General features: G+C 45.5%; 1 protein-coding gene across 4 annotated transcripts in view; it reads left to right on the top strand.

Annotated features, from left to right (window-relative positions):
- Tmem266 (transmembrane protein 266) overlaps positions 1-23482 on the top strand; it is a 115881-nt gene that overhangs the window by 25686 nt on the left and 66713 nt on the right. The window contains exons 1-2 of one of the 4 annotated variants that reach the window (XM_037207487.1): positions 8504-10124; positions 10533-11295. The exons of 1 other annotated variant lie outside the window; for it this stretch is intronic. The gene's annotated coding sequence lies outside the window, so the exon portion shown is untranslated. Of the gene's footprint in view, positions 1-8503; positions 10125-10201; positions 11296-23482 lie in introns of those variants that run through there. 2 more of the 4 variants (XM_037207488.1, XM_028865012.2) reach the window with 2 other exon arrangements.

The following is a 23482-nucleotide window of genomic DNA, read 5'->3' as shown; positions in this document are numbered from 1 at the left end:
CCACGTGTGTAGATGTGTGAGAGGACTCAACGGGTAAAGGCACCCGCTGCCAACTCTGACAACCCAAGTTTGGTCCTGCAACCAGCACCGTGAAGGAAGAACACTCCAATGTTGTCCTCTGACCTCCACATCCGCTCCTTAAATTGGGCGTTGTGGGGGGGACGTGTATACGGCCAGTGCTGAGGAGGCAGAGTCGGGCTAATCTCTGGCACTCACAGGCCAGCCAGTCAAACGGAATCTCTGAGCCCTCGGCCAAGTGAGAGAGCCTGTCTCATCAAACCAAATGGAGAACTACTAAAGAAGACGCACAGCCTTGACCTCTGGCTTCCACGTGCATTCACACGTGCACACACACAAACACATATGACTGTACACACGTACAGGAAGTTAGGAACAAAACAATAAATATAAAATCATAGAGACGTGGAGGGGACCGTGTGTTGAGGTGGGGCAGGTCCCCCAAATCGTCTTGCTCTAGTTGTAGGATGTGTGAGGTGGAGGTGACATTGGAGGTTAGACGTGTAAATGGAGAGAAACCACAAAGTGTTACGAATAAAACTAAAGAGTTGAAACATTTTCCTAAGAGCAGTTGGGAGCCAGCTGGGATCTTGATTAAAATAAATGGTCAACAGATTTGGAGAGGGGAGGAGATAGGTATCGGAAGGAAGGACAGATGGACAGAGGCGGCTGGGGGCACAGGGCCCAGTTAGGATGCTGTTTCAGTCATCGAGTGATAAGTAATAGTGTCAGAATTAAAGGAACAGCGTGAACAGAGAGGGTGAAGTTCCAGGCTCATGTCTGATACAGCTTTGAGAGGATTTAGCAACTGGCTGGGGATGTGAGTGAAGAAAAGATTGAGGATGTGGTCGAAGTTCTTCAGTAGGGAGAACTGGGTGGATGGTGACGTCATGAACCCAAAACACCATCATAAGATTAGAAACACCCTTTGAGCAGAAGTGAAATATGAATTTGGGGGCTTAGATGGCTCAGTGGGTAAATCACTTGCTGGGCGAGCATGGGAACCTGAGTTTGGATCTCCTGCACCCACAGAAAAAACTGAGTTGCCGTAGTGCATGCCTGTCCCCTAACACTGGGAGGAGGGGACAGGGAAGTCCCCAGCTGCTCACTGGCAAATCTTGTCAATTGGTTCAGGTTCAGTAACAGACTCTGACTTAAAAATTAAGATGGCAAACTATTGAGGAAGACTCAGTGTCTCTTGCCTCCATACACACATGCATAGGCATGTGTACATACACAACAACAACAACACACACACACACACACACACACACACACACACACACACACACGAGACAGGCTGTGTCATTTGGTTGGTGCTTTGTGTTGTTATATGGAACCACTGTGCTAGCATTTCAGAAAGCCCGTGTAGGGAATGCCATCAGTGGGCAGAGGTGGAACGTTCAAGGATAGCGGTGTTGAAGGTTGTGAAGAGGAACTAAACACCCAGAAATGATTTCAAAGGAAAAGAATAAAGAATGTTTGATGCACCAAGAACCAACCACATGGGGAGTTGTAAGAACCCTGGGATGATCACCAATGTCAGTTTCTACAGATATGAGTAGGATTTCAAATGCCCACTAGGTTTGGTAATTAGCCACCAAACACAGGGAAATTATTTTCATTGCAGGAAGTGGAGAACACAGTGTTGGAGTGGAAAGAGAAAAACTGGAAAAGGCCAGTATAAAATGTAGTTATTTCAGTGTGCAAAGACTCAGAAATTTCCCTTCCCATCTAATTTGCCAAAAACATTTTTATTTGAGGATATACTTCAACAAAGAAAGACAAAGGAATTTAAAAAAAAAAAAAAACCAAACATGGATCCAGGTTAGGATGACAGTTGATCAGCAGACAGACCCACAGAGTAACATGTCTGACATTGACCACTTAACAGGAAAACTAGATATTTTGATGATCATACTATACTTTTTATAAACATCTGTTTCTACTTTTCATAAGAAAAAAAATCAGTAAGAAACCTTTGAGGGACAGAAGGGAAACCTGTGGAAGAAATTGAAGACTAAATACGAAGCAAGTTAAAATGGAGCATGCGTGTAAGGCTGAAGAGGCGGCTCCACCAGAGGGTCAGAGCGCTTGTTTGCAAGTCCAAGGACCCGAGTTCAGATCTCCTGCACCCTCATAAGAAGCTGGGTGTGGACATCAGCACTTGTGACCCTGGGACTGGGAGGGGGTGCGTGTAGAAATAGGAGCATTGCTGGGTCTTGCTGGAGGGCCCAAACAAACAAAGAAAACAAACACAGATCTCCAGCTTCAGGGAAAGACCTTGTCTCAAGGGAATAAGATGAATGACAGAGCAGGATGCCTGACATTCTTTTCTGGCTCCTGTGTGCATGCCTGTGCACACACAAGTACACATACACCACACAGACATGTGTGTCTGCACATGGACACAGTGTAGTATAATTTTGAACAACATGATGCAGTGTAAGACAAAGGAAACACGCAGTTGAATTTCTCCATCTGATGATGATGCCCTCCCTGGCTTTAATGAAATCGTGCTATATTCCTTTCTGCCGTGATTTACTTGCACGACCTGATTCTGCAGGGTATATAATAATATAAATGCTATTTGTTGGTCTTCAGTTCAGATCCAATGTATTAGCAATTTTGCAACATATATAAGACTCTAAATTTGGAAGTCTAAATGGTTTAGACAGTGATGTGTGAAAAAGTATTAATACAGCTAATTGAAGTTGGAATGCTGAAAAGGATATGAACAGTAGAACAGTCGTCCTTCACTGAGCCGGTGCTGGGGCCTAGCCACTGTTCTGACTTTGACGGGTTACTGGGTTTATAACAATGCTAAGAGTTAGGTTCTTATTTCCAGTTTCCAGGTAAGCAAGCAGGTATGGCGAGGTGAAGTCACTGCCCAGTGTCATGTAGTTAGAAAACAGAAGCATTGGAATTGGTACAGGTTCTGTGGCTCCCGGATCTTCATTACACTGAGCTTTCCTGCTTCCCTGGGAGAGGGAGAGAGAGGGATGCAGATGCCAGCAACCGCATCCTCCATCCTGGAGGGGCAGGAGGTACTGAACCAAACTAAGACTGGACCCTAAAATTAAAATGTAGCCTAAGTGGTTGCCCTTGCAGGTCAGAGCTGGGAGTGGGAGACCAAGGGGAAAACCTCATCTCTGTTTCTTTTTGTACTGTCGAACCATTGTCACTGTGAGTACGGATTACTCTCATAATTCAAATCCTGACATGACATGGTGGTATACGCCTCTGTTCCCAGCACTTTGGAGACAGAGGGCAGGCAGGTCTAGGTAAGTTTGAAGCTAGCTTGGTCTACATAGTGAGTTCCAGGACATCAAGAACTACATCGTGAGGCTGTAGTCTCCAAAATAGCTAATAAAAAAAAATCAGACTCTCCATTCAAGGTCCTGTTAAAAAGTTCTCTCCAAAGGCTTCTCAAAAGCTCGCTCTACCCTCTGGGCTCCCATGATGCTCTACTGCCCCTGACTTCACTGCAGCTGTCCTTGGAAAGGCTTTAAGGGCACTGCCAGATTGTCCTGCCTAAGGTGGGTCTCGGCCATCGGTGAGTGGACTGGATGAGTCACTGTCCCTAACACTAGACTGTCACTCTTTCTTCCAAGGCAAAGAACTTGGGGGCTATAGCTTGTGGTCACAAGTGAGCCATCTTGTTGCTGCTGTGGGAGGAGATGGGCAGAGACTGCAGAGTGGATGATCTGTTGAGCCTCCACAGAGTGAGACTCACAGAATAGAAACGAGTCTTGGCTCGTTAGGTTCAATGCCATCATTTTGTAACACAGAAGAAACTGAGGCCAAGTGGTAGCAAGGACTCAAACTGAACTGAACTTTCAATTACAATAGCGGCATTAGCTCATGTTTTAAAGTGTTTTTGTTTTTCTAATGACCAAAATAATATATAGTCGATGCCTACCTTGGATTTTTTTCCTATAGTCTCTATTTCTAGCTTGGCTTTGTGCTTTTGTTTTTCTTTTAATGGTCTTATTTTGTGTCGTAAACTGGCACAAATTCCTTTTGGATGTCACTATATGACAGATAGATGGATGGGTGGGTGGATGAATTAAGGACTTTCCCAGGATCATATATGGTTGGTCAGCAACAGATCTGAGACCTAGCAACCATCACTGTGGAATGTCAAGCCGCTGAAGTACCTAGTACAAAAGAGCTTCAGGGTTGCCATGACAACTGAAGTAGTCCTCTAATTTCCATCCTCTGCATAAGGGTCAGACTCAGAATGCTATTTACAGGCACAGAGGTTACAGTACCCACCAGGGACTGTTTGCACAGGCTCCTCCTGCTGTGGAATCAGCAATTTGATAAAACAGGAAGGTGGACCAGATCTAAAAGATGTGAGCAGAGAAAGGCGTCCAAAGAACACAGTCCTTCAGGAAACCTGTCATGAAGAGGTAGGAGGTAGACCCAGCTCCTGTCCTGGTTCTGAAATTAACCCATGGAGTGAGTATCAATAAGAAGTCGCTTACCCCACTGTGGGCCCTGGTCTCTTTATCCATGAAGTGAGTTGGTTGGGCTAGTTAGTCCCTTGGTGACATCTAAGGTTCTCACAGTATAAAAGCTCCCCCAACTCAATAACAGAAGAATGTCCCATCAGTACCATAGAAGGCCAGACCTGGTGCCAGAACCCTTGGCTGGACCCACATGGAAGGAATGTCCTTGCTCCCTCTTCATCACCCACACACTTTACTTACATTATTTTATGTTTCTCATTGTTATATGGCCTCTGTGCCTCAGCTGTCCAACAGTGGGAAACACTTCCTTAGGCAGTTGCTTTCGATCAGGCAATGTCTTCTGTGGCATCCCCACGGCAGGCACTCTCCCTTTCAAACGAATTTGCATGTTCACAAGTTGGTGCATGCTGACAAATTGGGAGTCTTGCCCTCGGACCCCAGTAAAGAGCTTAAGAGTTCTCTTTGATGGTGTTCATCTCTTAGACAAACTGTGCATTTTTCACTCCCTTCTGCCCTCTGCCACTGTAGATCTGAATACACAGAACACCAACCATTCCACAGCCTGAATGTAATGTTGGATGCAAGTCCTGTGCTCAGAGATGAGAAGTTTAAAGGCCTGAGCCAAATCTAATAAAGGGAGTGGTGCCCTCAGGGCAGGACCCACCCAACTAAGGTTCTGTGAAAAGCAAAGCTTATCTGAGAAAGCATCAACAAATCAATGTATTACATATATATATATATATATATATATATATATATATATATACACACAGAGATACTTACATATACAGTACAATTACATTATGCAAACGTAATTCAAGGAGGGGGCCAGGTTCCAGCCCTAGCAGGCAGCAGAACTTGGCAATCATGTGGTTCTGGCTTCATCAAGAAAAGTACAAGAAAGGGATTATGGAATTTTCCTCCATAATTAAGGAAAGCCACTGAGACCATGTGCCCAACAGGGGAGTCCCTGCATAATGGCCCTGAAAGGCCATCGCATGAAGCTGTGAAGGTGAAGCCTGGGTTTTGTTGGAGATGCCAGAGCTGTGGGACCCCTGCTAAGGAGAGCTGCGGAGAGGGTGTGGGACCAGCCAGAGAGAGAAGCAGAGCCAGAAGGAGCAGGAGATATGAAGAGCCACCCAACAAGCCACATTAGACATTAGACATTAGACACAGAGGAGAGAACTGGAGTTTGCCCTGCTGGGTTTCAGTCTTGCTTTGGTGTGATATTTCTTCATTATGCCTCCCATTCTTCGGTTTGGGAAGGGTAATGTGTGTTTTGTGCAATTGTATGTTGGAAGTATGTTACAGTGAAAAAAGATGGCCTTGATTCTCAGAAGAGACTTTGGACTTTTATGGTTTTGAGACTGAAAGAATGTGGGGCTTTTTGAAGTTGGACTGAATGCATTTTGCATTATGGTATGGCTACAAGTTTATGGGCCCCCTATAGGCACATCTGTTTGAACACTTCATCCCCAGTTAGTGGAACTATCTGGGAAGGAATTAGGAGGTGTGGCCTTGTTGGAGGAGGTGTCACTGAGAGTAGGCTTTGAGGTTTCAAAAGCCCATGCCAGGCTCAGTCTTGCTCTCTTTCTGCCTGTTGCCTGTAAGTTCTTAGCTACTGCTCCAGCACCATGCCTGCCTGCTGCCACACTCCCTGCTACGATGGCTGTAGCACGAATCTTAAAGGGTCTTATTAACAAAAACAAACCTGGAGCCAGTTAGTCGGGTCAACGCTGAAAGATCAGAGAGACAGAGCAAGCCACAGCTTCCTCACCTTGCCAGTTCCTCAGCTGATCCTGTTTCCTCAGTCTGGAAGCCTCATAGATCTCAGTTGAACTATGCTGCTCAAAAGCCTAAAGGCTTAACCAGCCTCTAGTTCCTCATCCTCACGCCTTAAAGCCTTAAATACCTTTCTGCTTCTTGCCATCACTTCCTGGGATTAAAGGCTCACTTTCTGGGATTAAAGGCGTGTGTCACCATGCCTGGCTGTTTCCAGTGTGGCCTTGAACTCACAGAGATCCAGGCAGATCTCTGCCTCTGGAATGCTAGGATTAAAGGTGTATGTGCCACCATTTTCTGGCCTCTGTATCTAGTGGCTGTTCTGTTCTCTGACCCCAGATAAGTTTATTAGGGGGAAGAATATTTTAGGGAACACAATATCACCACAGATGGCCATGTACTAACCCTCTGAAACTGTAATCAAGGCCCCAGTCAAATGCTTCCTTTTCTAAGTTGCCTTGGTCATGATATCTTTTCACAGTAATTGAACAGTACCTAAGATATCTGGCACCCTTTTTTCCCTTTATGTTTCAGCCTGGGACCCTGGTCCATGAGATGACCCACATACATTCAGGCAGGTCTTTGCTTCTCTTCTCAGGTGTGCCCTAATCTAAATTCTAAATCCAGTCAAATTGATAATGAGAATTAGCCATGGCACCATTCCACTCTGGTAGGTGGTAGAGCATAAGAAAAGCACCCTGAAGCTTGGTGCATCATCATTTCCCTGCTCTGACCAGATGCACACTCGGACTGGGGGTAGAAGTAAGGGCCTGGGAATGCACTGCCCTGCTCCAGGGACTGCCTTCCGCTGAATGGAGAAGTCATGAACTACTCAGGCTACTTGAACCAAAAAGAGCATTTTTCTGTGTGCAGTCAGAGTGGAGCCTTTCTCTTACTGCATGAAGACAGAGGCTCAGGGCATGTTAGCAGTGCTGTGAGGAGTCCCTGGGATGGAGGGGTGGGCTGGGTTGCAGATGATCTATAGTGCCTTTCTGTCCATATCCAGACCCCGTAGGCTGTGTCCCTGACCTTGGGCTCTTTGTGAGCCATGTACCCTCTAACTTCCTACCTTCCTGTACTCTCTTGCACCATGATGCATTCATTCAACGTAAGTTGGTGAACTCAGGACAGGCTAGGAAATCTCTGACAACCTTCCCTCTGAGAGACAATGGGGCTTGCGCCAGGATGTGGGGATTGGTGACAAATAAGATCTGGGGTGTACTCTGAAAGAAGTGCTGATGGATTTGCTGACAGACTGGATGTGGGATGAAAGGAAGGAGGAATCGGGGTAACTCCGAGCCTCTGGGCCTGAGTCACTGGAAGGATGTAGTTGACATTAATAAGACGGGAATGGCAGTGGGGGCACATTAGACATCCCAGTGGAGATGTCCAATAGGCAACCTGGGGTAAGGTCAGCGATTGAGGACAAAGATGTGCCAGTCATCAAGCAGAGCTGTACTGACCAGTAGAGTAGCTATCAGCCACACGTGGCTCTTGAAGTTCAGGATGAGATAAAAATGCAGTTCCATAGTTAGACCTGCCGCATTTCCGGAACCCAACAGCCACATGCGATGTGTGTGTGTGTGTGGGGGGGGGGTAGCTATACTGAACGGCACCCATGTTGACTATTTCCAGTTTCCTGGGAAGTTCTGTTGAACAGTACTGATATATTTTGAGTCTCAGTGACTCTGTGAATGAATGATGGAGAAAAGGGAGCGTTTAGAAGCTGGAGAGAAGCGGAAGAGAAGCCTGTGGAGGCAAGGTAAACTCCAGGAGGGAATGGGTTCCTCCATGCTCATGAAGCATGAAAATGGAGGGAAGGAGGTGTGGCCGCGGCTCCCGAGGAGGACGGGACTCACCAGGCCAGCGGCTGCTAGGAGGTCCGATAAATCAAGGGGCAGTCGTTGGCAGCAGATTTAATAAGTAGCTCACTGGCAACAAGACTGGTTTTGAGGCAACAGCGCACAAGACCGAGTAGGAGTAAAAGGGGGGAGCGAACAAAAGAGGAGGGAGGCCACAGGAGAGTCACACCTTTCCAAATCCACGTGCCCTGACGGAGCAGGGTAGGTGATGCCGCAAGGCAACACCAGCGGCTGCCCTGAGCACGGGAGGAGGAGCGCACCCCATGGGAAGCATGGAGATCAGTCTCACGGAGAGGGAGAAACGGATCATGCAGGAGCGAGGAAAGTCAGTTGAGAGAACTGTGCAGGATGAGTAGGAAAGGGGATGGGTGGAGTCAAATCCCCAGGCAATAGGGGTGTTCTAGGCAAGGACAGAGGACAGTTTGGCCCCAGAGCGGCGGCAGGCAGGGGACAGCCTGCGGTGGTGGTGGGAGTGTGCGCAGGTTCGCTGGTGATGGCCTTGATTTCCCCAGGGGAAGAAAAGGTCACCAGCTGAAAGTGTGAACAGAGGCTTCCTGGGTCTGAAGAGAGGCGGGAGGGTGTCAAGTCGTCGTCCTGAACAGAGGGAGGATGAGGGGGTTGGGCACAGAGGCTGGGTTGCCGAGCTCTCCCCAAAGCCAGACTCTGTGTTCACATAGGCAGTTGCTTGTTGTGGCAGCGTCCCTTGTGTTTTCTCATCCCGCTGTCTGCCGGGCCAGCTGTCTTCCTCCAGGCTGCAGCTTGGGGCTCCCTGTTCGTGATGATCCTCTCCCGTCTTACTGGGTCCAGTCCTCTCCTATCCAACCATTCTTTGCTTATGCGTCCACTACTCTAAGGTGGAGGTCAACAAACATTTCCTGAAAAGTGACAGATAGTAAATTTAGTTTCAGATTCACGGGCCATATAGACTCTCTCACACCGATAAACCCTTGCAATACAGAAGCAACCAGACGACATGTCAAAGATTGGGCATCACTGGGTTCTAATAGAATCCTATTTGCAAAAACAGACAGTGGGCTGAATTTAACCTGTGGACCATCGTTTGTCCTGCTCAAAGTGATAATAGGGATGAGGTCTCAGTTATCTCTGGAGCCTCCACAGCTGACATGAATCTGGGTACTGGGTAGGGACTGAGAAACCATTTGAGCAGACGAGAAATGAGTTGATACGTTCAAATAAGGGCTTAGGGCTGTCAAGGTGTGCACGCCACAATGTTCCGGCGCAATTGTCAATGGTCAGCCTTTCTGTACTGTGTATATGGAAACATGGGAACATGAGCCCTGGATGCCCAGGAAAAAAAAAAAGTCAGAGGTAGTTTTGTGGTGTGTCCTATCAATGTCAAGCTGCTGTCCTGTCTAGGCAACCTTTCTCCTAGGTTCCTGAGTACACAAGCTCCCCTCCCCAGTACATGAGACTATCCACTTCCCAAATAAGTGTTGTGTTCATTCTGACTTACTGTTCCTGTTTCCCCTCTGGCCCCCAGCTCCTTGCAAAGAACAAGTAGCTTTCAGGTACCAATCATATGCAAGGCATGATGGGAGAATCATAGACCCATCCCTTAAGGAGCTTGAACATCCCATGGATTCTGTCCTTTGCCCATTGTGATGGCTATCCTTGGTTGTCAACTTGACCATCCCTGGAATTAACTAAACCCCAAGCAGCTGGGTATACCCATGAGGAATTTTTCTTGACTGGATCATTTGAGGTGGGAAGATCCACCTTAAATCCAGACCATCTGAGGTAGCAGCCTATATAAAGGAATTGGGAGAAGGAAGCTTTTGCTTTTGGCCTGCTTGCTTTCACTCTGGCTGACAAATCATTCCTTCCCTGGCATTAGAGTTTACTTCTTCAGGATTCCAACATACACTGAAGACCAACTGAGACATCCAGCCTCGTGGACTGAACAACTATTGCATTCTTGAACTTTCCCTTGGGAGACAGCCATTGTTTGCCTAGCTGAACCACAGCTGTAAGCCACTCTACTAAATCATATATACATACATACATATATATACATATACACATATATAAAAATTCTATAAGTTCTGTTTCTCTAGAGAACCCTGACTAATACAGCTACCCACGATCTCCTGGCCTCCTCTTTAAGGCTTCCCATGGAACCCCTACACACCTGATTTCCCCTTTCCTTTCCACTTGTTTTGTTAATTGACTAAAATTATATACATTTATGATATACAAGATGATATTTTGAAATATGCATACATTATGGAATGGCTAAATTATATACTCACTACCTCACCTACTTATTCCTTTGTACTCAGAACACTTAGAATCTCCCTTCTTAGCAATTTTACACGTCCAACCCATGATTATTAACTGTAGTTACCATGTTGTGTTCTTTTTTTCTCCTCCTCAGTCCTGCCTTCTGGTGGGTTCTCTTGGGTCTGAGTGCAAGTGTGGATATTTTCTTCTCAATACATCACAGGCACTACCAGAGCCCAGCGGAAGCCCACTCTAAGTTCTCTGAGGTCAGTGGTATCCAATGGAAATATAACTTAAACACATATGCAGTTCTAAGTTTACTAGTAGCACATTCACAACATAAAAAGAAACATGAAATTCACGCCAGGCTAGTGAAATGGCTCAGTGGACCCATGTAGTAGAGGGAAAACGGCAACTCCATAGTGTCTTCTGACCTCCACATGCACGCCCTGGCACAAATGCACCCCCCATAGGCTTATATACACAAACCCTGGCACAAATGCGCCCCCCACACGGGCATATATGCACAAACCCTGGCACAAATGCACCACCACATGGGCTTATATACACACACGCATAATAGATGAATGGATATAAAAAGAATTTAATCCTAATTAGTTTACTTCCTAGAATACTATGATATCCACATGAAGTCAATACAAAAGTTATCAAGGAGAAACCTTGCATCCTTTTGTTCATGCTGGGTCCTCAGTGGCCAGCATGTGTTTCTCACATTCAGCACATTCCAGCTGGACAGGCTGAAACCCAGTGCTCAGTGACTGGGTCTGGTTTGTGGCTCCCACAGGGCCCAGGCAAACGGCCAGCACATGCAGCACTGAGCACCTCTGGCCAGGCACTTCATGGTCCCTCTCCATCTTCGAAGCACTGTATGAAGTGGAGTTGTCCTCATTGTTCAGGTGAGAAAACCGATACATGAGCTTCTTATACCCAACTGTAGGTTACAGAATTCACACGTGTAACCCAAATTTGAGTTCAAAGCCTACACTAAAGTAAGCAAGTAAGCCTGGTTGCTAAAATAGAATGTTTGAGGGGCTGGAGAGACGACTCAGTAGTTAAGAGCACTGCCTACTCATACAGAGGACCTGGGTTTGATTCCCAGCACCTGCAAAGCAGCTAACAACTGTCTGTAACTCCAATTCCAGAGGATCTGACGCCCTCTTCTGGCGTCTGTGGGTACTGCACACACATGGTACACAAACATGAGTACAGGGAAAACACCCATACCCATAAAATAAAAGTAAAAAGGTCTCTTAAAAATTTTAAAATGAATATTTGAGGAGCTGGGGAGATATCCCAGTCAACAAAAACACTTACTATGCAAGCATGAAGACCTAAGTTTGATTCTTAGTACCTAGATATAAAAAAGGGGGGGGGCATGGTAACACATGCTTGTAATCATAGCTCTGGGGAGGTAGAAACAGTCCAAAGTGCAATCAAGAGACTTTGTCTCAGAAGGTGGATGTCTGCTGAGGAATGACGTCCAAGGTTGACCTCTGACTTCCACATGCACACAGACACACACACACAACCATACACACATGTGAATACACTCCCACACACTTCATACATACCACACAAAATAAGAAAATATTTGAGCTGGGAAGGTTTTTGGGAAAGTATCCAAATGGTGAGGTCCATAAATGTCCAGTGTGCCCAGAACCTAGTCTTCTGTTGGGCATCCTAGGGGCTCAATCATGTGAATGAATGAATCTAGTCTCACCTTATGGGAGTAGACATTTGAGATCTAAAGACAGGGGAGGCTTGTCTGTCACCCTGGAGCCCGTGTTGCTGGTCCCCACTGCACTGCGCTCCTTTGATGCTTTTCTGCCAGACAGTTGACCTGGTACATGAAAGCACAGGCTTCTGACTCCCAAAGATTTGTTTTCAAGGGAATAGATTGCAGCAGAAAGCCTTCCTCTGTCCCCAGCCTCAGGGTGTGCCATCAATATCCCTTGTTAATTCCCATCTTTTTCCCTTTAACCTGGCTGCCCAGCCGACGGGTGAAGCCAGCAGCCGAGAATGGTTGCACGATGAGAAGCCGGGTCTCCAAGTGAAGCCCATACTGACCAACAGAACTCACCCCGCGTGGCCACCACCCCCAGCTTCCACCTCAGGGTTGTGACCCATCGTGACAACTCAAGCTGTTCCCCTGGCAGGCGAGCAGCATGACTCTCCAGGAGGGTCACACCGACCCACCGAGCCGGTGGCTGCCTGCCACGCCTGGATGCCTGGCATGAGAGCCCAGTTGCTGGGGGGGCACCCTCAGGTTTGTTCAGGGCCAGTCCTCTCAGGGACCTCCAAGCAGCTGCCTCCTGACAGCGTCACAGGAAATGTCATAGATTGTCAAAGTATAGAACTAAGAGAGAATTTGAAGATCACGCATCCCGGTGCTTTTCAAACTGCAGCGGAGCACACCTCTGTGGATGCTGTCAAGGCACAGATTTTGGATTCACTTGGTCTGGGATGGGATCTGGGAATCCTTATTTCTAGCAGGCACCAGGTGGTGTTCCTGCCACAACTGGTCCAGGGACTACACCTAGGAAAGCAAGGCTCTTTCTATCCCTGTCTGCCTTGCATTTTAGGTGAGGAAAGTAGGGTATGGGGATGATGTGGGTCACAATACAAGGCTCCTATATAACAAACTATACTTACTGCCCCACAGGACTCCTCGGCACTGACTGCTTACAGACTTGCAGTAACACCCTCTTCTTTCAATTAGATTGTTGGAAGTAAGGATGCATCCTATTCTCCTGTGGGTCTCTCTTTGATCCCATCTAAGAGGCTTTGTAAGCTGTGGAAAACATACTCTCTAGGGTGAGAACTTCTGAGAGTGTCTTGTCTTTGTACCAGGTACTCCTGGGATCAGAGGCAAAAATGGGTCAAAATCCAAGTTGGAACCAGGTATCAGACCTGAAGTGACAGCTGAGGAGAGAAGTGAAAACATCCAGTGCAGGAGTCCAGGTGTCCAGAGGGTTGTCCTGAGGCATTCACATGACAGTTCATAGGCTGAGAGAGAAGTTTGTTCGCTCACCTCATTACATTATGTGCTGGCTAGTTTTTATGTCAACTGGACACATGCTAGAGTCATCTGAAAGGAGGGAACCTCAATTCATCAAATGCCTCCATAAGATCAAGGCTATAGGCAAGCCTATAGGGCATTTTCTTAATTAGTGATTGATGAGGGAGGGCCCAGTAAATTGTAGGTGGAACCACCTCTGAATTGGTGGTCTTGGGTTCTATAGGGAAGCAGGTTGAGCCAGACATGAGGAGAGGCCACTAAGCTCCACTCCTCCATGCCTGTGCATGAGTTCCTGTCCTGCAGTTTCTCACACAGTGTGAGTTCCTGCCCTGGCTTCCCTCAGCGGACTGTGACGCACCATATGTAAACCAAATAAACCCTTTCCTCCTCCAGTTGCTTTGGGTCATGGTGTTTCATCAGAGCAATAGAAACCCTAACTAAGACACACTATGTCCATGACATGGAAGAGAGGTCGTGGGGCTGCTTTCCAAACAGGGAGCCAGCCCCAGCCCTGGTGCCTCTAAGAACGCTAACATTTGTTGAATAAACACACAAAGGTCAAAAAAAGACAGGGCACTAATAACCAAACATATTGAAAGACTCCACATACTCAGCAGCGATCGCACACTTCAAAAGTGGCTGTGGCTACCCAGTAAGTGCTAAGGGTCAGAGTTGGCCTAGCTCTGTCTGCTGTGATTGTCACTTCCCCAGTGCTTAAGAAAATGGATGGAATGAAAAGACAAGCCAGCACCTTGAGGAAACAGCACTGGTAACAGAATTGTCTCCATAGGAAAGTAAAGGAGTGGATGGAGAGATGGCTCAGTGGTTAAGAGCATGTACTGCTCTCCCAGAGGACCTGAATTCATTTCCCATAGCCCACATGGGCAGCTCACAACTGCCTGTCTGAAACTCTAGCTCCAGGGGATCTGACACTCTCTTCTGCCTTCCAAGGACACCTGAACACCTGTGGCATTTGCTCATACACCCAGTCACACATATACACATACATTAAAAAAAAAAAAAAACATTAAGCCGGGCGGTGGTGGTGCACGCCTTTAATCCCAGCACTCAGGAGGCAGAGCCAGGCGGATTGCTGTGAGTTCGAGGCCAGCCTGGGCTACCAAGTGAGTTCCAGGAAAGGCGCAAAGCTACACAAGAGAAACCCTGTCTCGAAAAACCAAAAAAAAAAAAAAAAAAAAAAAAAAAAAAAAAAAAAAAAAAAAAACATTAAGGAAGACTTAAAAAGAAAATAAAGGAGAAGAAACCCAGTCTAATTCAAAAGGGAGTATCAGAATAGCCCACCAAATTAATGTATGGAGGTTAAGCCTGTGAAAAAATGTTGAGCATCATATGCAATCAGAGAAATGCAGATGAAGACCGTGAGATGGCTACTCACCAGCTGCTGGCAAGGATGTGAACAATGATGGGGATGAAAAGTGGTACAGCTAACCCGAGAGATGGTTGGGCAGTCTCTTGCAAAGCAAAACATAGCTTTCCCATGGGGTCTTGCAGTCATACTCCTTAATATTTACCCAAATGATCCGAAAACGATGTCCACATAAAAACCTTCATACAGGCATTTAACACGGCTTTGCTCATAATTGTCCCAAACTGGAAGTAACCAAAGTATCTTTCAGCCCCTCCATGTGGTGCAGTATTGATCAGCAATCAAAAGAAATGAGCTATCAAACCACAAAACAATATGAAGGGACCTCAATTAATATTACTAAGAGGCCAATATGAGAAGACTGCATTCTGTATCATTTTACCTGTTTGATGTTCTGGGGAAGGAGAGGGTAACATCCTTCCTGCAGCATGTTTGGGGTGATGGAGGGAGGGGAGAGTGGGTGAGCCATGAGGATTTTTAGAGCTAACAGTTTGACTTCTGTATGATGCTGTGGTGGTAGACACATACTGTTGCAGATCTGTCAAGACCCATAGAACCGAACAGCACAATCTTGGTTTAAACCTCATTTAATGATAACGTAGTGATATTGATTTGCCAAATTTAACAAATGCAGCATGCTAATGTTGGGGAACTGTAGAGGCAAAGGCAGGAATATGTGGGAGTATTCCATGCTTTCTAGTCAACTTTTCAATAATCCCAAATATTTTATAAAAAAAATTAACTCCATTAATTTTTTTAAACATATGTTACTGAATCAAGCAAGGGAATGCACATTCAGGCAAGTTTCTCCTTAGGCACAAAGATGACCTTTGCCACTGGTGTCTCCTCCTCCATAGCATGGGCTTGTTGGGAACTGTCGCTCCAGATTAGTGAGAAATACTCTTCACGTGCAGAAAGCATTCTCACAAGACCATCCCGGGGCCTTACCTTGATTTGATTGTCTTTGGAAAGCCAGTAGAGATGAGGCTGGGAGGTTGCTTTCTAAGTTTGCTGATTGTGACCCTGATCCAAAGAAGTGTATAGTCCAGGGTAGATGATACATTAATAAAATCTACTGCAACAGAAAACAGAAAAGTGATTCGTAGCCTGTAAGACAACTGAAGTGAGGAAGGATGCCTTTTTCTCCTGTCCCAAGTGGAAGCCATGGGACGGTTGGAGAGAGTTTCATGTAAGAGCCTTTTTCCCGTATTTCCCCATTACTGAAACGATCAGGATCTTACACTTGACGTATACATCCAATATGACAGTGTGTCTTTTTCCTTGACAAGCTGTTATTAAATTGACTGTGTACCTTATTTTGATGGCTTCTTAGAGGCAAGGAAGCGTGGTGTTTAACAGTAACAATCCTCCTGTGTTATGACTCCGTCACCCACCAGGATTAAGGGGAACATGATGAAAGAGACTGAGGTGGGGTAGTAAGTTGTCATTTACTTGTTGCAAAACTGAGCTCTGACTAGCGTTTCCTAACTTCTTAGCTGCCCGCTCTGAAGCTATTGCTACCCCATCACTTACGAAGTCCGTGTTGTTGTACACCCTGGTGAGTGAGTTGCCCAGATTAGGTCCAAGGGAAGCCACAGGAATGGGCTCAGGCTAGGGGTATCTGTAGAAAGAACAGGGTTTTTGAAGAAGAAGAAGCTGAGAATGCCAATGGGCCCCCAGGAGGACACTCATGAGACAGAACTGGAGTAAACTGAGGCCTGTGGGTGTTTCTGAAATTAGAGACCCTTACTAAGGTATTTGAGAAATTAGTGGTAAGGGGTGGGGTAAATTAGGTCACTGTTTCTCAGGCAGCCATTCACCTGGGCTGCTGAAGGAGTTCATTTCTGGGCCGCCTTATCAGAACTGCCAGCATAGCCCAGGAATCTGCGCTGTGAGCAGCGCTCCAGGGGGTTGTCCTGTCAGAGCCTCCTGAGACTACCTACCACCGGGCTCAAGGCCGGAGGACCGAGTCTCCTTTTTAACCTGCTTTGGGCTAGGTGAACAGTCTGCAGCAGGGCCTGCTCACCGTTCCCGTGAGGGTCACCCCAGTCTTCCCAACTGTGCTATCCCCCTGCCTCGGCTATGCCACACCTTTCTCCAGATCATTCGTCTAGCTTTCAGCACAGACTCTCTTCCATCATGACTAGGACTTTTCCTGCCTTGGGCCCTCCGTTCTGATGAGATTGAAAGCCTGAGTGCAGGGATTGCCTTGGACTGCTCTGCGTCATGGTGCCTACCCTGAGCTTGGTACTTCCCATTCTCGCTGCTGATGCCCATTGCCTGAGGCACCCTGACCAATGATACAGCCATCTGCAACCTAGATGCCATGACTTGTTTGTCCCTTGTTTCTTCCTTCTGGGAAGAAATCATCTTCTGAAGGGAATGAGATCCAGCATCCTGTGAAATTTATGACTCGCATCACCAGGTTACTTCTGGGCTCTGAGTTCGAAGTAGGCCTGGTTCTTCAATGAGAGATGCTGGTGAGTGGCATTTCTGGAAGTCCTGATTCAAATTGGACATCGCCTGGTGTCAAGGAGCACTGTGCCACTGGGGTGCAAATGAGAGAGTGGCCAGGTCTGGCCTTTGTCATCATGACACAAGAATCTGTGGTCGTTGAGAGGAGATTGGTGTTTCTGGGAGTACAGTGAGCAAACCCTATAATGGAGGGCAGGATCCTGGAAGCTCAGATGCCACTTTCAAGGAGTTTCTAGCAATAGTTTGAACAGTGACTTACATATTGGTGGTCTACTTATTAAAAGAGATTAAATCTTCCTAAAATTCTTCTCCTGATTGGTCTGAAATCTATTGAATTACATCTGCTGTGTTTCTACCCACTCTCTCAGCCTGTAGGTCCTCCAGTGTTGGAGGGGAGGGACACGAGCAGAAACCTATGGATTAGCTATGGGTTTGGTTTAGTTTGCGAGGTGGGTGTTTGTGAAGAAAATAGGATCCTCAACAGATTGGCTGTTGCTGAAACAATCCGTAGAAACAGTTGATGGGGTGGTTCCCAAGCCAACTGTGTATTCTTTGGTTGCAAGGACATCTGTGGCTACTTTAGATTTTTTTTTTTTTTTTTTTTCTGAGACAGGGTTTCTCCGTGTAGTTTTGGTGCCTGTCCTGGATCTCATCCTGTAGACCAGGCTGGCCTCGAACTCACAGAGATCCGCCTGGCTCTGCCTCCCGAGTGCTGGCATTAAAGGCGTGCGCCACCACCGCCCGGCGCTACTTTAGATTTTTACCATTGGCCCTCTGCTTTTCTTATTGTAATTCCCTCGCTCAATGGGGGAAGGTGCATCATTGAACAGATCTTTGGACTTAGTGAGTTGACAGCTGTCTTTGAAGCTCACAGTTGATTCAGGGGTCTCCCTTCCAAAAAGAACTTTCTTACTTTGCTGTGGAACATGAATATTTACAGCTTTTTAGAAAGAAATTTTATTTAACTATTAAAGTTTTAAATATATTACTCTTTATCCCTGAAATACCACTACTGGGAATCCATCCCAAGTAAGCAAAAATATCAGCACATAATAAAATATATTCAAGCATTTTTCACAGTGACTCCCCACAAAAGTCCAAAAATAATCCAAATCTGAGCAGGGAAATTGTTAACTAATTGGTGGCATCCACACCATGGAATATGATGCAATCATTCATATGTATATATGAATATATATAAAGATTAGATTCTTCCCGCTTGACTTGAGAGTTTCTACAAGCAAAAAGCAAATATGTGTGAATTATGTTTTTTGATGTAAACAATGAAATATTTCTATATAGTTTTCTGAACACAAAGAAGAAGAATGGTGTACAATTTGTTGACATTGGTAGCTACTTACATACATGCATATGTGTATCAAGGCAAGACAACCGTCAGGTAGGCAATAGAGAAGCAACAGACACTACCAAAACATGGAATTGTGATAGGCGATTTATATAAGGTTATGTGTAGATGCATGCACATTCATGAATTAAGAAGTAAGAAAATGTAAAACATTACCTGATTTATGGAAAGGATGTGTGATTAAAAATGGAAAGATTTATTTTATTTTATTTAAAGAAAAACCCATCAAAATTCGTTTCTATATGTTTTATATCTGAGCTCCTAATGTATTTTCCTGACCACCATGTAAAGCAAAAGGCTGCTTTGGTGATGTGCATAGCTGGTGTTTCTACTTAGGATTTGCTTGGTCAAGGGTTGGGGAGGGCTAAGGAGACAGGGCATCCTTTACAACCCTGCTCATTCTCCGTAATTCCCTAGTCAGAGCGATTTGAGTTCCCCAGTGTCCCTGCAGAATTCTGGAAAGAAAATGACTTCACTTGGAGCTGCTAGGAGGTTGCTGGTGATGTTCTTTTCTACTTAGACTGCAGGGCAAAATCCAGGGTATCTTCTATTCTAGCAAGGGTCACACAGTACTCTCAACTTAGGGAAACTGAAAATTGGGAGGGAAGGATATTGAGGTGAAGGAAGGAATTATGAGAGTAGTTCTCTTAAATTCCATCTCTGAATACTCATTTGGATGATTTGGTTTGGTTTTGTGTGACCCACACTTCATGAGGTAGGTAGTGACAGAGAGACTGTATCGTGTTGGTAAACAAACAGCAGACAGGGGTCCACAAAAGACCCCGTGCACCCAAAGGGAACGCCACTGTGGGTCTGGCCATTTGCTGAGTAAATCTGCAGCTGAAATGTTTGCAGTAGATAGAGAGTGGAGGAGAATGCCTGGGCGAGTGATTGATTTTCTTCATTTTAGCTCCTTGTTAATGGAGCAAGGAATTAACAGGTCAGGGCGACAACAAGGGTGACCTACACTGCTGTACGTAAAACCTCCTCATCCATTGCGGGGGGGGTGGGGGGCGGGGGGTGGGGCTAGCTGCCTTCCCCTGGGGGTGTGAGCATCATGTCTACCAAGGGAATTGGAGTGTAGTGAATTCTCCCTACAACCAGATTCTGTAGTAGGCTTTTGATATCAAAACTACATCTTCCATGCATGCAATTCTGTTATCTCCAAGTGAAAGAGGCACAGAGGCTTGTGTTAGTTTTTTGTTTTTTTTTTTTTTTTTTTTTTTTTTTTACAGCATGGCCTTGTAAATTTTTACCAGTCATTCACCAATTGGTCAGTCTCCTTTGAAAGCCCAAGTGTGGCACAACCTCATTACCTAGGCAACAGCTCCTTCTGACTCTTTCTTGCTAAGAGAACTGAGATGATGTTTATGGAAACATTATGCTCACCCCAGATGGATGAGTCATGACTGGTCTAGGCTGTCCTAGAACTCCTAACCCCTTTCTGCATGTTTTTCTTGTCTTCTTTGTAGCCATGGGACCCAACTCTATGAAGATACTAGCTGGCAAGTTTAGAAAGATATGCCTATGGAGGCTCCTCTTTGTGCAGACACAAATTTAACTCTTTGTAGTTTGGAGCTAGTATGAAAATGTGCACGCTGAGACTGAGTCAGATGTTCGGCAACCACAGGGCAGCCAGCATGAGGAACGCATCATGCACAGAGTAAAGGACTGTGTGAACGACAAGAGCCTGGGTCTCAGTGTGCGGAAAACCAGTGAAATACTGACGAAGGATTGTAGAAGGCACAGATACATGGAAAAATATCCTATGTTCATGGATTAAAAGAGATCCTATTTAAAAGCAGGTGTGCAAATTCAATATAATCATCAACAAAAGTCCACTGTCATTTTTCATAGAACTAGAAAAACATCAGCCGGGCAGCTGTGGCTCACTCCTTTAATCCCAGCACTCGGGAGGCAGAGTCCCGTGGAGCTCTGTGAGTTAGAGGCCAGCCTGGTCTACAGAGCGAGATCCAGGACAGGCACCAAAACTACACAGAGAAGCTCTGTCTCAACCCTCGCCCCCTCCCCGCAAAAAAAAAAAAAAAAAAAAAAAAAAAAAGGAACTAGAAAAAAATCTAAAATTCATATGGAACCACAAGTGACTCTAAATAGCCAAAGAAATATTAATGGGAAGAGGTTGGAAGCATTCCATTTTCTGATTATTATGCTTCAGGTCTGTAGTAATTAAATAGTGCAGTGTGGCAGAGTATATGATACAGACACAGAAATCAGTGGTGCAGAATGGAGATCCTAGACACCAGCCATGCAAGTGGGACTGGGGAGATGGCTGATGGGGTGATGTGTTTGACTCACAAGCATCAGGACTAAGTTTGGATCCCTAGCACCCACTAAGTCAAGTTAAGTCAGCTGTAGTGATGTGTACCTCTAATCCCAGCACTGGGAGGTGGAAACAGGGGGTGGTCCTAGAGACTCAGTGGTCAGACAGTCTAGCTGAACAATGAATTCCCAGTGAATTCCAGGTTTAATGAGAGCTCCTGTCTCAAAAAGGAAGGTGGAGCCAGGCTCTGTGGCACACACCTTTAATCTCATCACTCAGGAGGCAGAGGCAGGCAGATCAAAGCCTGTGAGTTCAAGGCCATCTGGGTCTAAAAGTGAGTCCCAGGACAGCCAGTGATACACAGAGAAAGCCTGTCTCAAAAAAAATTTTTTTTAATGGGCAAAGGAGGGTGCTGGAGAGATGGCTCAGCGGTTGAGAGAGCTTGTTGCTCTTCTAGAGGACCTGGGTTCAATTCCCAGTACTGACATGGAGGCTCACAGCCATCTGTAACCTAGTTCCAGGGGATCCAGTGCCTTCTTTTAACCTTTTTAGGTACCAGGCATATATGTGGTACACAGACATGCATGTAGGCAAAATATTCATAAACTAAAATAAACATTTTAAATAAGAAGTGGACATAGGTATTGAGTAGGCATTGCTCCAATGCTGAGACATAGAAGGGCATAAGTATGTGAAAAGGTGTTCAGTGAAGCCAGCCATCACTAAAATACATAAAAACCTTGAGACATCTCCACACAGTTGTTAACATGCCCTCATCAAAAGTCACAAGGTATGTAGAACAGGGAACCCCTGAACCCTGTGGGATATACATGAGTATAACCAGTTTGAAAACAATATAAATGTTCCACAAAAAAGTAAAGGTACTGTATAATTAAGCAATCCTACTTTTGAATACAGACCCTAAAGAAATCAAACCAGTATCTCAATGTGAGATCTACAGTCTCATGGTCTCGCAGCATTATTCACAAGGACTGCAGAAACAGAATCAATCCAAGTCTTGTGTTAGTCAGTTTCCCTTTACTATAAAAACACCTGATAATCACATCTATCAAGAGGAAAGGTTTATCTGGCTTATGGTTTTAGAGGTGCCAGCTCCTGATCATGCAGACCTGTTGGCATTAGGTCTCTGGTAGAGATGCCAGATGGTAAAACTGCTCACTTCATGGCCAGTAAGGTAAAGGGAAGAAAAGGAAGCCAAGACCCACAATCCCCTTGGAGGGTCTTCTCCCCGGGAACCTGATGGCCCTACCCTCTTAAAGGTTGCAGGATAAGGCAGTAGCGCTACCCTGGTGATGAAGCTTTTACACATGGGTCTGTAGAGGTCACTTAAGATCCAAACTATAGGGGATGGAGAGTTGGCTCAGTGTTTAAGAACATTTATTGCTCTTGTAGAGAACCCAGTGTTCCATTCCCAACATCCACATGGTGGTTCATGACCATCCATAACTCCAGTTCCAGGGGACCCACCACCCTCTTCTGACCTCCACAGACACCAGGCAGGCACATAGGTGGTACACATACATATATGCAGACAAAACATTTATATACATAAAATAAGTAAATCTAAAAAAGATCCAAATTATAGCAGATTCTACTGACTGATGAATTGATGAAGAAAATATACAGCAATATTGTTTAACCTTAAAAAGAAAGGAATCTGCCATTCCAACATGGAGGATGAATCATGAAAGCATTGTGTGGAGTGAAATAAACCAGACATAGAAATATAATACTACATAACCTCACTTATATACAGAATCCAAATAAAAAGTAGAGTTCATAGTAACCAACACCTGAATAGTGGTTATCAGGAACTGAGAGGTGAGAGGAAGCGGGAGATGTTGGTCAAACAGTAAAAACCTTTAGTTGCAAGATAAACGAACACTAGAGACCTACTATGTACCATGATGACCAATAATAATAACGATAATGTGTTTACTTGAAATGTGCTGAGATCACAAGTGTTCTCATTACCACCAAAATAATAGCAAAGATAATGTAGATTATTACTCGATGGGACAGAGACAATAGTTAGCTTGGCCATGACACTCATTTCATGAAGGTTGGAGTCTCTCTATGCTGCCCAAAGCTCACCTTGAGCACCAAGGTTCAAGTGATTCTCCTGCCTCACCCTCATGAGTACCTGGGACTTCAGTCTCAATACCCATCTCAAACCTTTTGTTTTACATGCTAAATATATACAGTCTCACCAAAGCTTAGGTCCTTGTAGTACTGCCAAGCCCATCTTCCTGCAGGAAAGATACAAACAGCGCTCACTGCCTTTCCTGCTTGCAAACAGCATTCCTGGCACCGTCCCTGTTTCTACAGCCTGGCCAGAGCAGGTTAACTTCACTTGCCAGAGAGAGAGAGAGAGTCTCTACATACTTTACCTTGACCAATCTTACCTATTCAGATCAAAGTGTAGTCTGTATGTGAGAAGATCTGTTTCCAACAGAAATGTGTTAGAAATGTAAATGTTCAGACCCCCACCACCACTGTGCTAAATTAGAAATGTCATCAGCAGTCTGGGACCT

The sequence above is a fragment of the Peromyscus leucopus genome, chromosome 7 (genome assembly GCF_004664715.2).
Source record: "Peromyscus leucopus breed LL Stock chromosome 7, UCI_PerLeu_2.1, whole genome shotgun sequence".
Lineage (NCBI taxonomy): Eukaryota > Metazoa > Chordata > Mammalia > Rodentia > Cricetidae > Peromyscus > Peromyscus leucopus.
The sequence above is the reverse complement of the archived record's forward strand: the minus strand, read 5'-3'. Positions and strand labels throughout refer to the sequence as shown.